Genomic DNA, 8,796 nt, shown 5'->3' with positions numbered 1-8,796 from the left:
GGGAAAAGGAGATCCAGAATTTTAACAAGAAAATGACTCCTTGAAAATTAGAATTGGGCAAGGGAAAGTCAATGAAGTTAAAAAAGATGAAGAAATAATAAAACAAAATATAAAAATGAAAAATAGAACATAATGTGAAATATAAGGAAAAAAATGACCTGGAGAATAGCTCAAGAAGAGAAAATATAAAAATAATCTTAAAATGTATGAACAACCCCCCCCCATTGCTACATAATAATAGATAAAGAAAATTATCTTACAGTGTTAGAGCAAAAGGGGAAGGTAGAAATGGAAAAAATTCACCAATCACTACCTGAAAGAGATCCTAGGGGAAAAACTGGAATATCATAATCAAATTCCAAAATGCTCAAGTTAAGGAGAAAGTGTTAAGAACAACAAGAAAAATGAAACGGTTTAAATGCAGCAGAACCATAATTAGAGTTACACAAAACCTAGCAGTGGTGACCTTGAAAGACTGAAGGATTTGGAACATTACATATCAAAGAGTAAAAGAATTGTGAATGCAAACAAAACTAGAATACCCAGAAAAAGCATAATCCTAAACAAAACAAAAAATGGATATTTAAAGAATTCCCAGACTTTCAGAATTCTGTTGCAAAAAGAACTGATAAAAGAAGCTTAATAGAAAAGATCCAAGATCCAAGAGAAATATAAGGTAAACATCAAAGACTAATTACCAGGGACTCAATAAGGACAAATTGTTTACTATTTATAGATGGAATTGTAAATCACATGTCCAAGACTGTTATTGGTAATTGGGTAGTTCAAAGCTAAGTAGGATGGGATTCTAAAAAGTAAATTGGTGTAGAAAAAAAGATAAAAAAAAGAAGATAGCAAATGAAATGTGAGAGGAAGAATTCATATAGAGGAATGAGATGGGGAAGGAGAACTGGTAGTTCTGGAAACCTATTCTCATTGGCAATGAGTTAAAGAGGGAACAATACATATATTTATATAAGGACATAAAACACTTTTAAATTCAGAAAGAAATGAGAAAGTGATAGGCATAGTCCTGAAAAGGTGAGGAAATAGGATAAGGGGTTAAATAGATGGCCGTGTAAATCAATGGGGAATGGATATATGTGTAAGTGAGGATTCTTGGAAAGGCATAGGGTAAGGAATAGGAAGGCTATGTATCAAGAGGTAAAGTATAGAAGTGGGAAGGAGTTGTTGCTTTCAGGAAATGTAATAAAAATGAAAAATACCTACCTACCAAATATATAAATATTTATGAATATGTGTGTATATGTGTGTATATGTGTGAATATGTATATATAAATACATGCATATATAGGTATATATGTATGTGTATTTAAATTCATATAATACAAGTGTGTATTTAAGAATATATATATATATATATATATATATATATATATATATATATATACACACAAGTAATTGTAGCCTTCTTGGGGGTGAAGGGGGAGGGAAAACATAGAGTAAAAAAGTGAATAGAAGAGAACAGAAGAAAACCTACAAGGAAGAAAAGAAAAGATGAATGCTTTTTAACACAATGTGTAATATTTATTATATAGGCTTCTTTAAATGGAAATTTATATTATGAATTCTCTGTTTTGTTGCATACATGACATTGTTTTATTCCCTTATTTTGTATTTAAGTTTAAAAGAAAAAAGAAAAAATGCTTTAAAAATGAAGATAGATAGATAATTCAAAAAAAGAGAGAGAAAGAATTATAGCCCTTGGGGGTTGAGGGGCAGAGTAGAAAGCTGCTCCTGGATAATGTTCAATACTTGCATAAGGTAGCCATAGTTATCTAAAGATCCGGAAAAGAAAATTCTCAACACTCAGATTCTTGGCATTGTCCAAATGTTCAGCACCAGAAACAGACCAGATTTTTTTTTTTAGTGAAAGTATTATTAAAGATTTGTTGCCATCTGCTTTGCTGCTTTACCTAAAGACTATATTACCTTTCCATTTGACTAGCAGCTGAAACTCCTACACAGAATATGAGTTCTTCAAGAATAAGGACTGTCATTTTTTTCTTGGTATCCCCAAAATTTAACACAATAGATTGCATGTAGATAACTAATTATTACTCCTTCCTTCCTTTCTTCCTTCTTTTCTTCATCCTTCTCTGACTTTCTCCTTTTTTTCTATTTTGTTAACATAGTTACATATATATACTATATATATGTGTGTGTGTATATATATATACATATATATACATATATATATGTATATATATATATATATATATATATATATATATGTAGTAAAACATGCTCTAGAAACAGTACAAATGGGAACTGGGTTGATATTGCCAATGACAAATATACATATCCTCACTATATCCTTTGTTTTGATAGCAATAAATTGTAGTTAGTTAAATGCTCCTGGAGCATGAGTTATGTCTCTCTTCACTGAACCAATAAATGAACTATCATACTCTGGCTCTATTTTTACATTGTACTGTAAAAATCCTTGAATAGAGCCTTACCTTACTAGACCTATTTCTGACTATGAAATAAGATTGCTATGCAGCAGATTTTAAAATACTATGATATTTTCAGCACTCATAAAGAGCAAGACTAAGAATCATTAATCTCTATATCACTGTCTGGGGTGCCATTGACACCCAGATGAATGAATATAAAGGAGTAGGAAAATAAGGAAGAGTCAGAGGAGGGTGAGAACAAGGGAAATGGAAGGTAGAGGGAAAAAAAGAGAAGTTTATTTGGAAAGAAGAGAGGACTGATCATTGCCACCAGAAATTCTGCCAGAGGACATTCATGGTAGCCACTAAAGAGAATATACCTATATGATACTCCTGTGACCATCAAGATGCTTTTATATTATGGTAATGGGCAAATATAGATATAGCTTTCTTTCATTACTTTAATATTTTTTGTTTTTCTTATTTAATCAATGTCAGTGGTGTTTCCTGATGTTCAACTGAACAAAGTATTGAGGATTGGGATATTATTATCATTGTAATGATTGTCATGAAGGCTTTCTCACTTTCCAAAAACACTAGCTTTATGGGATACTATATTATCCTAATATTATAAGATTTAGAGTTGGAAGGGAATTTGAGAGACCATCTACTTTAGTCCCCTTCATTTTATACATGAAGTAATGACTACCCAGAGAAATGAATGATTTGGTCAAGGTCACAAAGATAAAAACATAGACAAAGACTGAAATAACTTGAAAATATTCACTTGAAATTTTTAACAAGTAAATTTATATTTATTTACCTTATTTTTTATCTCAAATTTTTAAAAAGTGAAATAATATTTTTATAATGAATAAATACATAATTAGTTTAATGAGAGAATCCAATAGTGCAAATGGATAGTTTAAGCAGCAGAAATAGAGTATCACAAAGTGAAAAATTCAAATAGAGAAAATGTGATCTATTATATCTGTCATTGATATTCATAAGCACTATTATTGATGCAGAAAAAATATCCTGTTTGCTTTGTTACAGTGCTTTCTCTGAAAGTACCATGGAATTGAATTCATTGAAATGACACCTTGAAAGTCTATGTGCAGAATATATTTTGGCAAGCTTGTCAAAAAAATTAGAAACTTTTATTAAACAATAACAAGTTTTAAATCATCGGACTTAACTAATAAATATAAAACAATTAATTATGTAGGAGAAATGTTGATGCTATCTACAATTATTGATATGATTGTAATATATCATACAAAAAACAGTACAAAAAACAGATTTTTGGTTATTAATTTACAGATAATACATCAAAAAGAATTACTGATTTATCTGAACAACTTTGTGATTAATTTAGAAAGCCACAAGTGTAAAGATGCTCATTTGCATATCTCTCTCTATATACATATATATGATCTGTGTGTAGTTATACATATATGTATTATATATGTATTAATGTTTATATAATGTAATATTTAAGAATATATACAACACTCTCATAATAATAAATCTTCCCTAAAATCATTTTAATTTTAGGGAAGATTTGTTACTTTTCAAACCTATTGATGATAATTATATTAAGATAAATTTCAATATAATTTGGGAACCTTTAAATGAAAAATATATAATACAGGAGAATTGAATTGAATGGGTCTTAAGAGAATTTAATCAATACCAGAACAAAACATAGGCCCAGAGCACTATTTAAAGATGTGGCCTCTTGGGATTTTGGGTTCTGACTCATAGATAATCACAAATCAAGAAATTTGTTTGAACAGCTCTAATTTGTCAAGTAATTAATAATTAAAGACTAACAGTATTTATAAAAATAGCCAAGCAGAAAAAAATGTTCTTTGTCAAACTGTGTGTGTATATGGGTTCAGAGTTAATAAAGCTTCTATATCATTATGAAACATACTGGTTTTCTTATGTCATGTGTGTTTAAGCTAAAAAAAAGAAATCTTTATTTTTCTTGATGATAATAATGAGAACGAATGATTTTTAATAATAAATTTCTCCCAAAAACCAAATGCAGTCTTTGATGGATTTAAAAAGCAGCAACAACTGTCTATCAAAATGTAGGTAAAGATCCATTGGAGGATTCCAGATTTATCAGTGTTTTTCTACCTTAAACTCTAAGACTGTGAGGGTAGTTCTTTTTGTACCATACTAAGGAAGGAAAAAAGAGAAATTTCACAAGGGGAATAACACTCAACAGACTAAACTTGATGGAAATTGAGGTGAGCATATTTCATGGGGTGAAGAGGAGGGTTGGATGAAAGGACTGGATTCTAGTCTTTGATGTGATCTCAGCCATGACCAGGACAGCTAGGTGATTTAGTGGATAGAGTGCTGAACTTGGAGTCAGGAAGATCTGTGTTAAAATCTAGATTCAGACACTTAGGAGGTGTATAGGATGGGCAAATCATACAATCCTGTTTTCTCATCTGTAAAATGAATTTAAAAATGAAATGGCAAAATATTCCAGTATTTTTACTAAGAAAATCCCAAATGGTACCACTGAAAAATTATCATGATCATAGCAGTGAAAATTGAGATGCTAAGACAAATACTGTGAGTGAGGTAGTTAGGAGCTACATGGAATAGGAAATAAAAAAGAAGAAAGAAAGGTGAATTTATTAAGCACCTATTATGTACCAGGCACTGTGCTGAAAACTTAAAAAAATATCATTACATTTTATCTTCAAAATAACCCTGACAGGTGGGTGCTATTATTATCCTCATTTTACAGTTAAGGAGACTGAAGCAAACTGATGTGATTTGCCCAGGGTCACACAGCTAGTAAATGTCTAAAGTTGAATTTGAACTCAGAACATCTTGACTTCAGACCCAAGGTTATTCCTTGCTCCACCTAACTTTCTTCTATGGTGGAGTCATTTTTGAGGTGGAGAATTAAGGTGTTTGAATATGAATTTTCTTGTCCTTTGCTTCCCACACATTCTTGGTTTCTCTTTTAGGAGAATAATGAACTTGCTTCCAGATCTTTATTTTTATTCTTATTTTTGCCTTTAGTCTGTTTTATTTTTTCAGGTAAAGTGTTAAACCATTGGGTTCCTGATCTATGAGTGTTGGGCAAATGCTAATTAAGGGAAAAAGAAACAGGGATTAAAGTACCCAGGAGAAAGAGAAATTTATTTTTTCGTACTGATGGTGCCTTTCTTAGTATTTTGGGAGCTCAGTAGCAAGATTCCTATTGGTGTGGTCTTCCAAAGATAGGAAGAGAAAATATGAAATCAACAGTCCTAGCACAAATAAGTTTCGCAATTTATGGTGGGGACAAAGGTAATAAGTGAGTTGGGCACTGGTCTTCCCAGCTAATTGTTAGGACACTTGGCCTTTTTATTTTCTGGGACAGTTTTGAAAGGAAACCATTGGGGTGGCTAGGTGGTGCAGTAGATAGAGCACTGGCCCTGGAGTTAGGAGTACCTGAGTTCAAATCCAGTGTCAGACAGTAATTACCTAGCTGTGTGGCCTTGGGAAAGCCACTTAACCCCATTTGCCTTGCCAAAAAAAAACTAAAAAAAAAGGAAAGGAAACCATTTTTCCTGGCAGGTAGAGATGAAAGAGTGACTAGAGAAAAGAACCAAAGGGAGGCCAGAAACAGGAGCTGGGAAAATGTGGTGCCATCCACATAACTTCAAGAAAGAGTAAATTAGTCCCCTGTTTACCAGTACAATATTCCCCTGCTCAGATACAATTGCAACATAATCATGTTATGGAAATTTTAGATCTGTGCATTTAATTGATAAAATTAGATTTTGATATATTTTCCAATAAAAAAAAATGTGCCCTTCACATGAAATAGAAAAAAAATCAGGACATAATTATCAATCATGTGACATGACAGAAAACAAATATCCTATTTTAAAGATAAAGACTTTTAAAAATATAAATGGGGGATGAACTTATTTGCCATGGACAAATATGATGCATAATTTAAAGAGCAGATGGAAATACTCCAAGATAAATATATTACATTATTTTAACATAATTTAAAAATTTTCCTATTGAAGGAGAAAGAGGACTCAGGCAAGTAAGGGAGAAAAAAAAGCAGTGATCTGGAAAGGCAGTTAGTTGAGTTTGGTTGTCAGAGACCCTATTCTCTAGAAGGATTTAACAGAAGAGTTTCTATCAAGGGATCATCTAGGAAGCAGAAGAGAACAAAAAGGAAAATAGTTGGATTTGGAGACTTCTTGATGAGGGGAACAAGTATTTGTCTACATTATTGCAGTATTTTTATTGGGAGCAAAGTATGGTCCTGGATAAAGCATGACTGAAAAATTTTCAAGACTTTTTTTTTTTTAACAGGATAAACATCATCTCTGATCTGGATGATCAGAGCATCATCTTCCTGATCTGAAATCAGGAAGACCTAAGTTTACCAGCTGTGCTTCCCTGGGAAAGTCACTCCCTGTATGCCTCATTTTCTTCAACTATAAAATGAAGATAAAGATATCATTTACCTTAAGGAGAAACAAATGAAATCATATCTGTAAAACATTTATCAGAGTGCCTGATATGTGGTAGGGGCTTAATAATTGCGTATTTTCTTCTTGCCTGCTTCTCTCTATATATACTTAACAAGGATATATGACAGGAGATGATGTCAACAGACTGGACCTTTAATCAACTGAGCCAATTAAGTTTCAAGGATCATTTCAATATTTTTTAAGGTCAAAGTAGCCTAATTTGTACTGGGACAGAGGCGGAAGGACTTAGAAAATTAATCCCATCACAGCCTCCTTCTTTCTCCATTTTTTACATCTCTTAATGTAACATAAGCTTTTTTGGATCACATGTCACATTGTTGACCCATACTGTTGCCCAATTGTGTCCCTGCCATCTTGAGCTAGTGAAGTTGATTTTTTTTAAATCAAGCATAGGGCTTTGTATTCCTATTAATTTTCATCTTTCTTTAGATTTTTCCAAATAAGTACCACCAAGAAACAAAAACAAACAAGTCTCAATTCTGTCATCTAATGTGTTAGATGCTATTTGCGTTGTCTTATCATCTTCAAATTTGATAAATATGACTTTGATGCTTTCTTTTTAGTCATTGATGAGAATGTTGAACACAGGGTCGGATAAGGACAAAATTCCAGTGTTCTTTTTGAAAAACTTTTCTCTAAGAAGATATCAACCTATGCTATCATCTAACTTACAATACTCTAACTTGTCCCCAGAAGTAATATCCAAGATTGTGAAATGGTTTGCTCAAAGCTAAGAACAATATTTCTGAACTAATAATCTACCAATAAAAAGCAGTAAAGTTTATCCAGTTTTACTTGTTTTTTTAAAAATTACCTTAAATCCCAATTACAAGTAAGAAATTAAATATTTAATAAAAATTCAGTTCGAAATTGTCTACCTCCTTTTCTTTGCACTCCTTGAAAAAAATTTGATTTTGATTATATGTATCAAGTCATGAAAAATGTATGTCCATATTAGATCTGTTGCAAAAGGGAACACAAACAAAATAAAACAATAAAATAAAATTGATAAGTAGCCTTCAATGAACCTCCAGAGTTCATTAGCTCTCTCTTTGGAAGTAGCTAGCATTTTTCATCACTGATCTTTGAAACTTTCTTGGATCATTGTCTTGAGCAGAGTGATTAATTCTTTCATAGCTGATCATCTTTACAATATAGCTGTCACTGTTCCCCTAGTTCTGATCACTTCACTTTGCATGAGTTCATATAAGTCTTCCCAGGTTTTTCTGAAATCTTCTTGCTCAAAATTTCTTATAGCACAATGGTGGTTCACTAAAATCATATACCACACATTACTTTGACATTCCCCAATTGATGGTTATCTTCTCAATTTTCAATTCTATGCCACCACAAAAAAGATTGTTATATTTTTGTACTAATAGGTGCTTTCTAAATCCCCCCCCCCCCTTTGGAACACAGGCCTAGTAGCAGTATTGCTGGGTCAAAGGGTAGTAAATTTCTATCTTTTGTTGTTTTATTCATTCATTCTCTAGGATTAGTTGATTTAGTTTCCAGTTTGCTTTTAATATATTCTTCCATGGTCCATTATTAAATGTAATTTTTAATTGTATTATGATCTGAAAAGGGTTATGTTTAATATTTCTACTTTTTTCCTGCAATTAGCTGTCAGGTTTCTACATCTTAATATATGATCAATTTTTGTGATGATGCAACATGCAGTTAAGAAAAAAGAATACTTTCTATTTTCATTCAGTATTCTGCAGAAGTCTATTACATCTTACTTTTCTAAAATTTTATTCATCTCCTGGACTTCTTTTAAAATTTTATTAGATTTATCTATCTCTGAGAGAGGAAAATTGAGGTCCTCTATCAGTATATTTTTA

The sequence above is a fragment of the Macrotis lagotis genome, chromosome X (genome assembly GCF_037893015.1).
Source record: "Macrotis lagotis isolate mMagLag1 chromosome X, bilby.v1.9.chrom.fasta, whole genome shotgun sequence".
In the NCBI taxonomy this organism is placed as follows: Eukaryota; Metazoa; Chordata; class Mammalia; order Peramelemorphia; family Peramelidae; genus Macrotis; species Macrotis lagotis.
Note: the sequence above shows the minus strand (reverse complement) of the source record.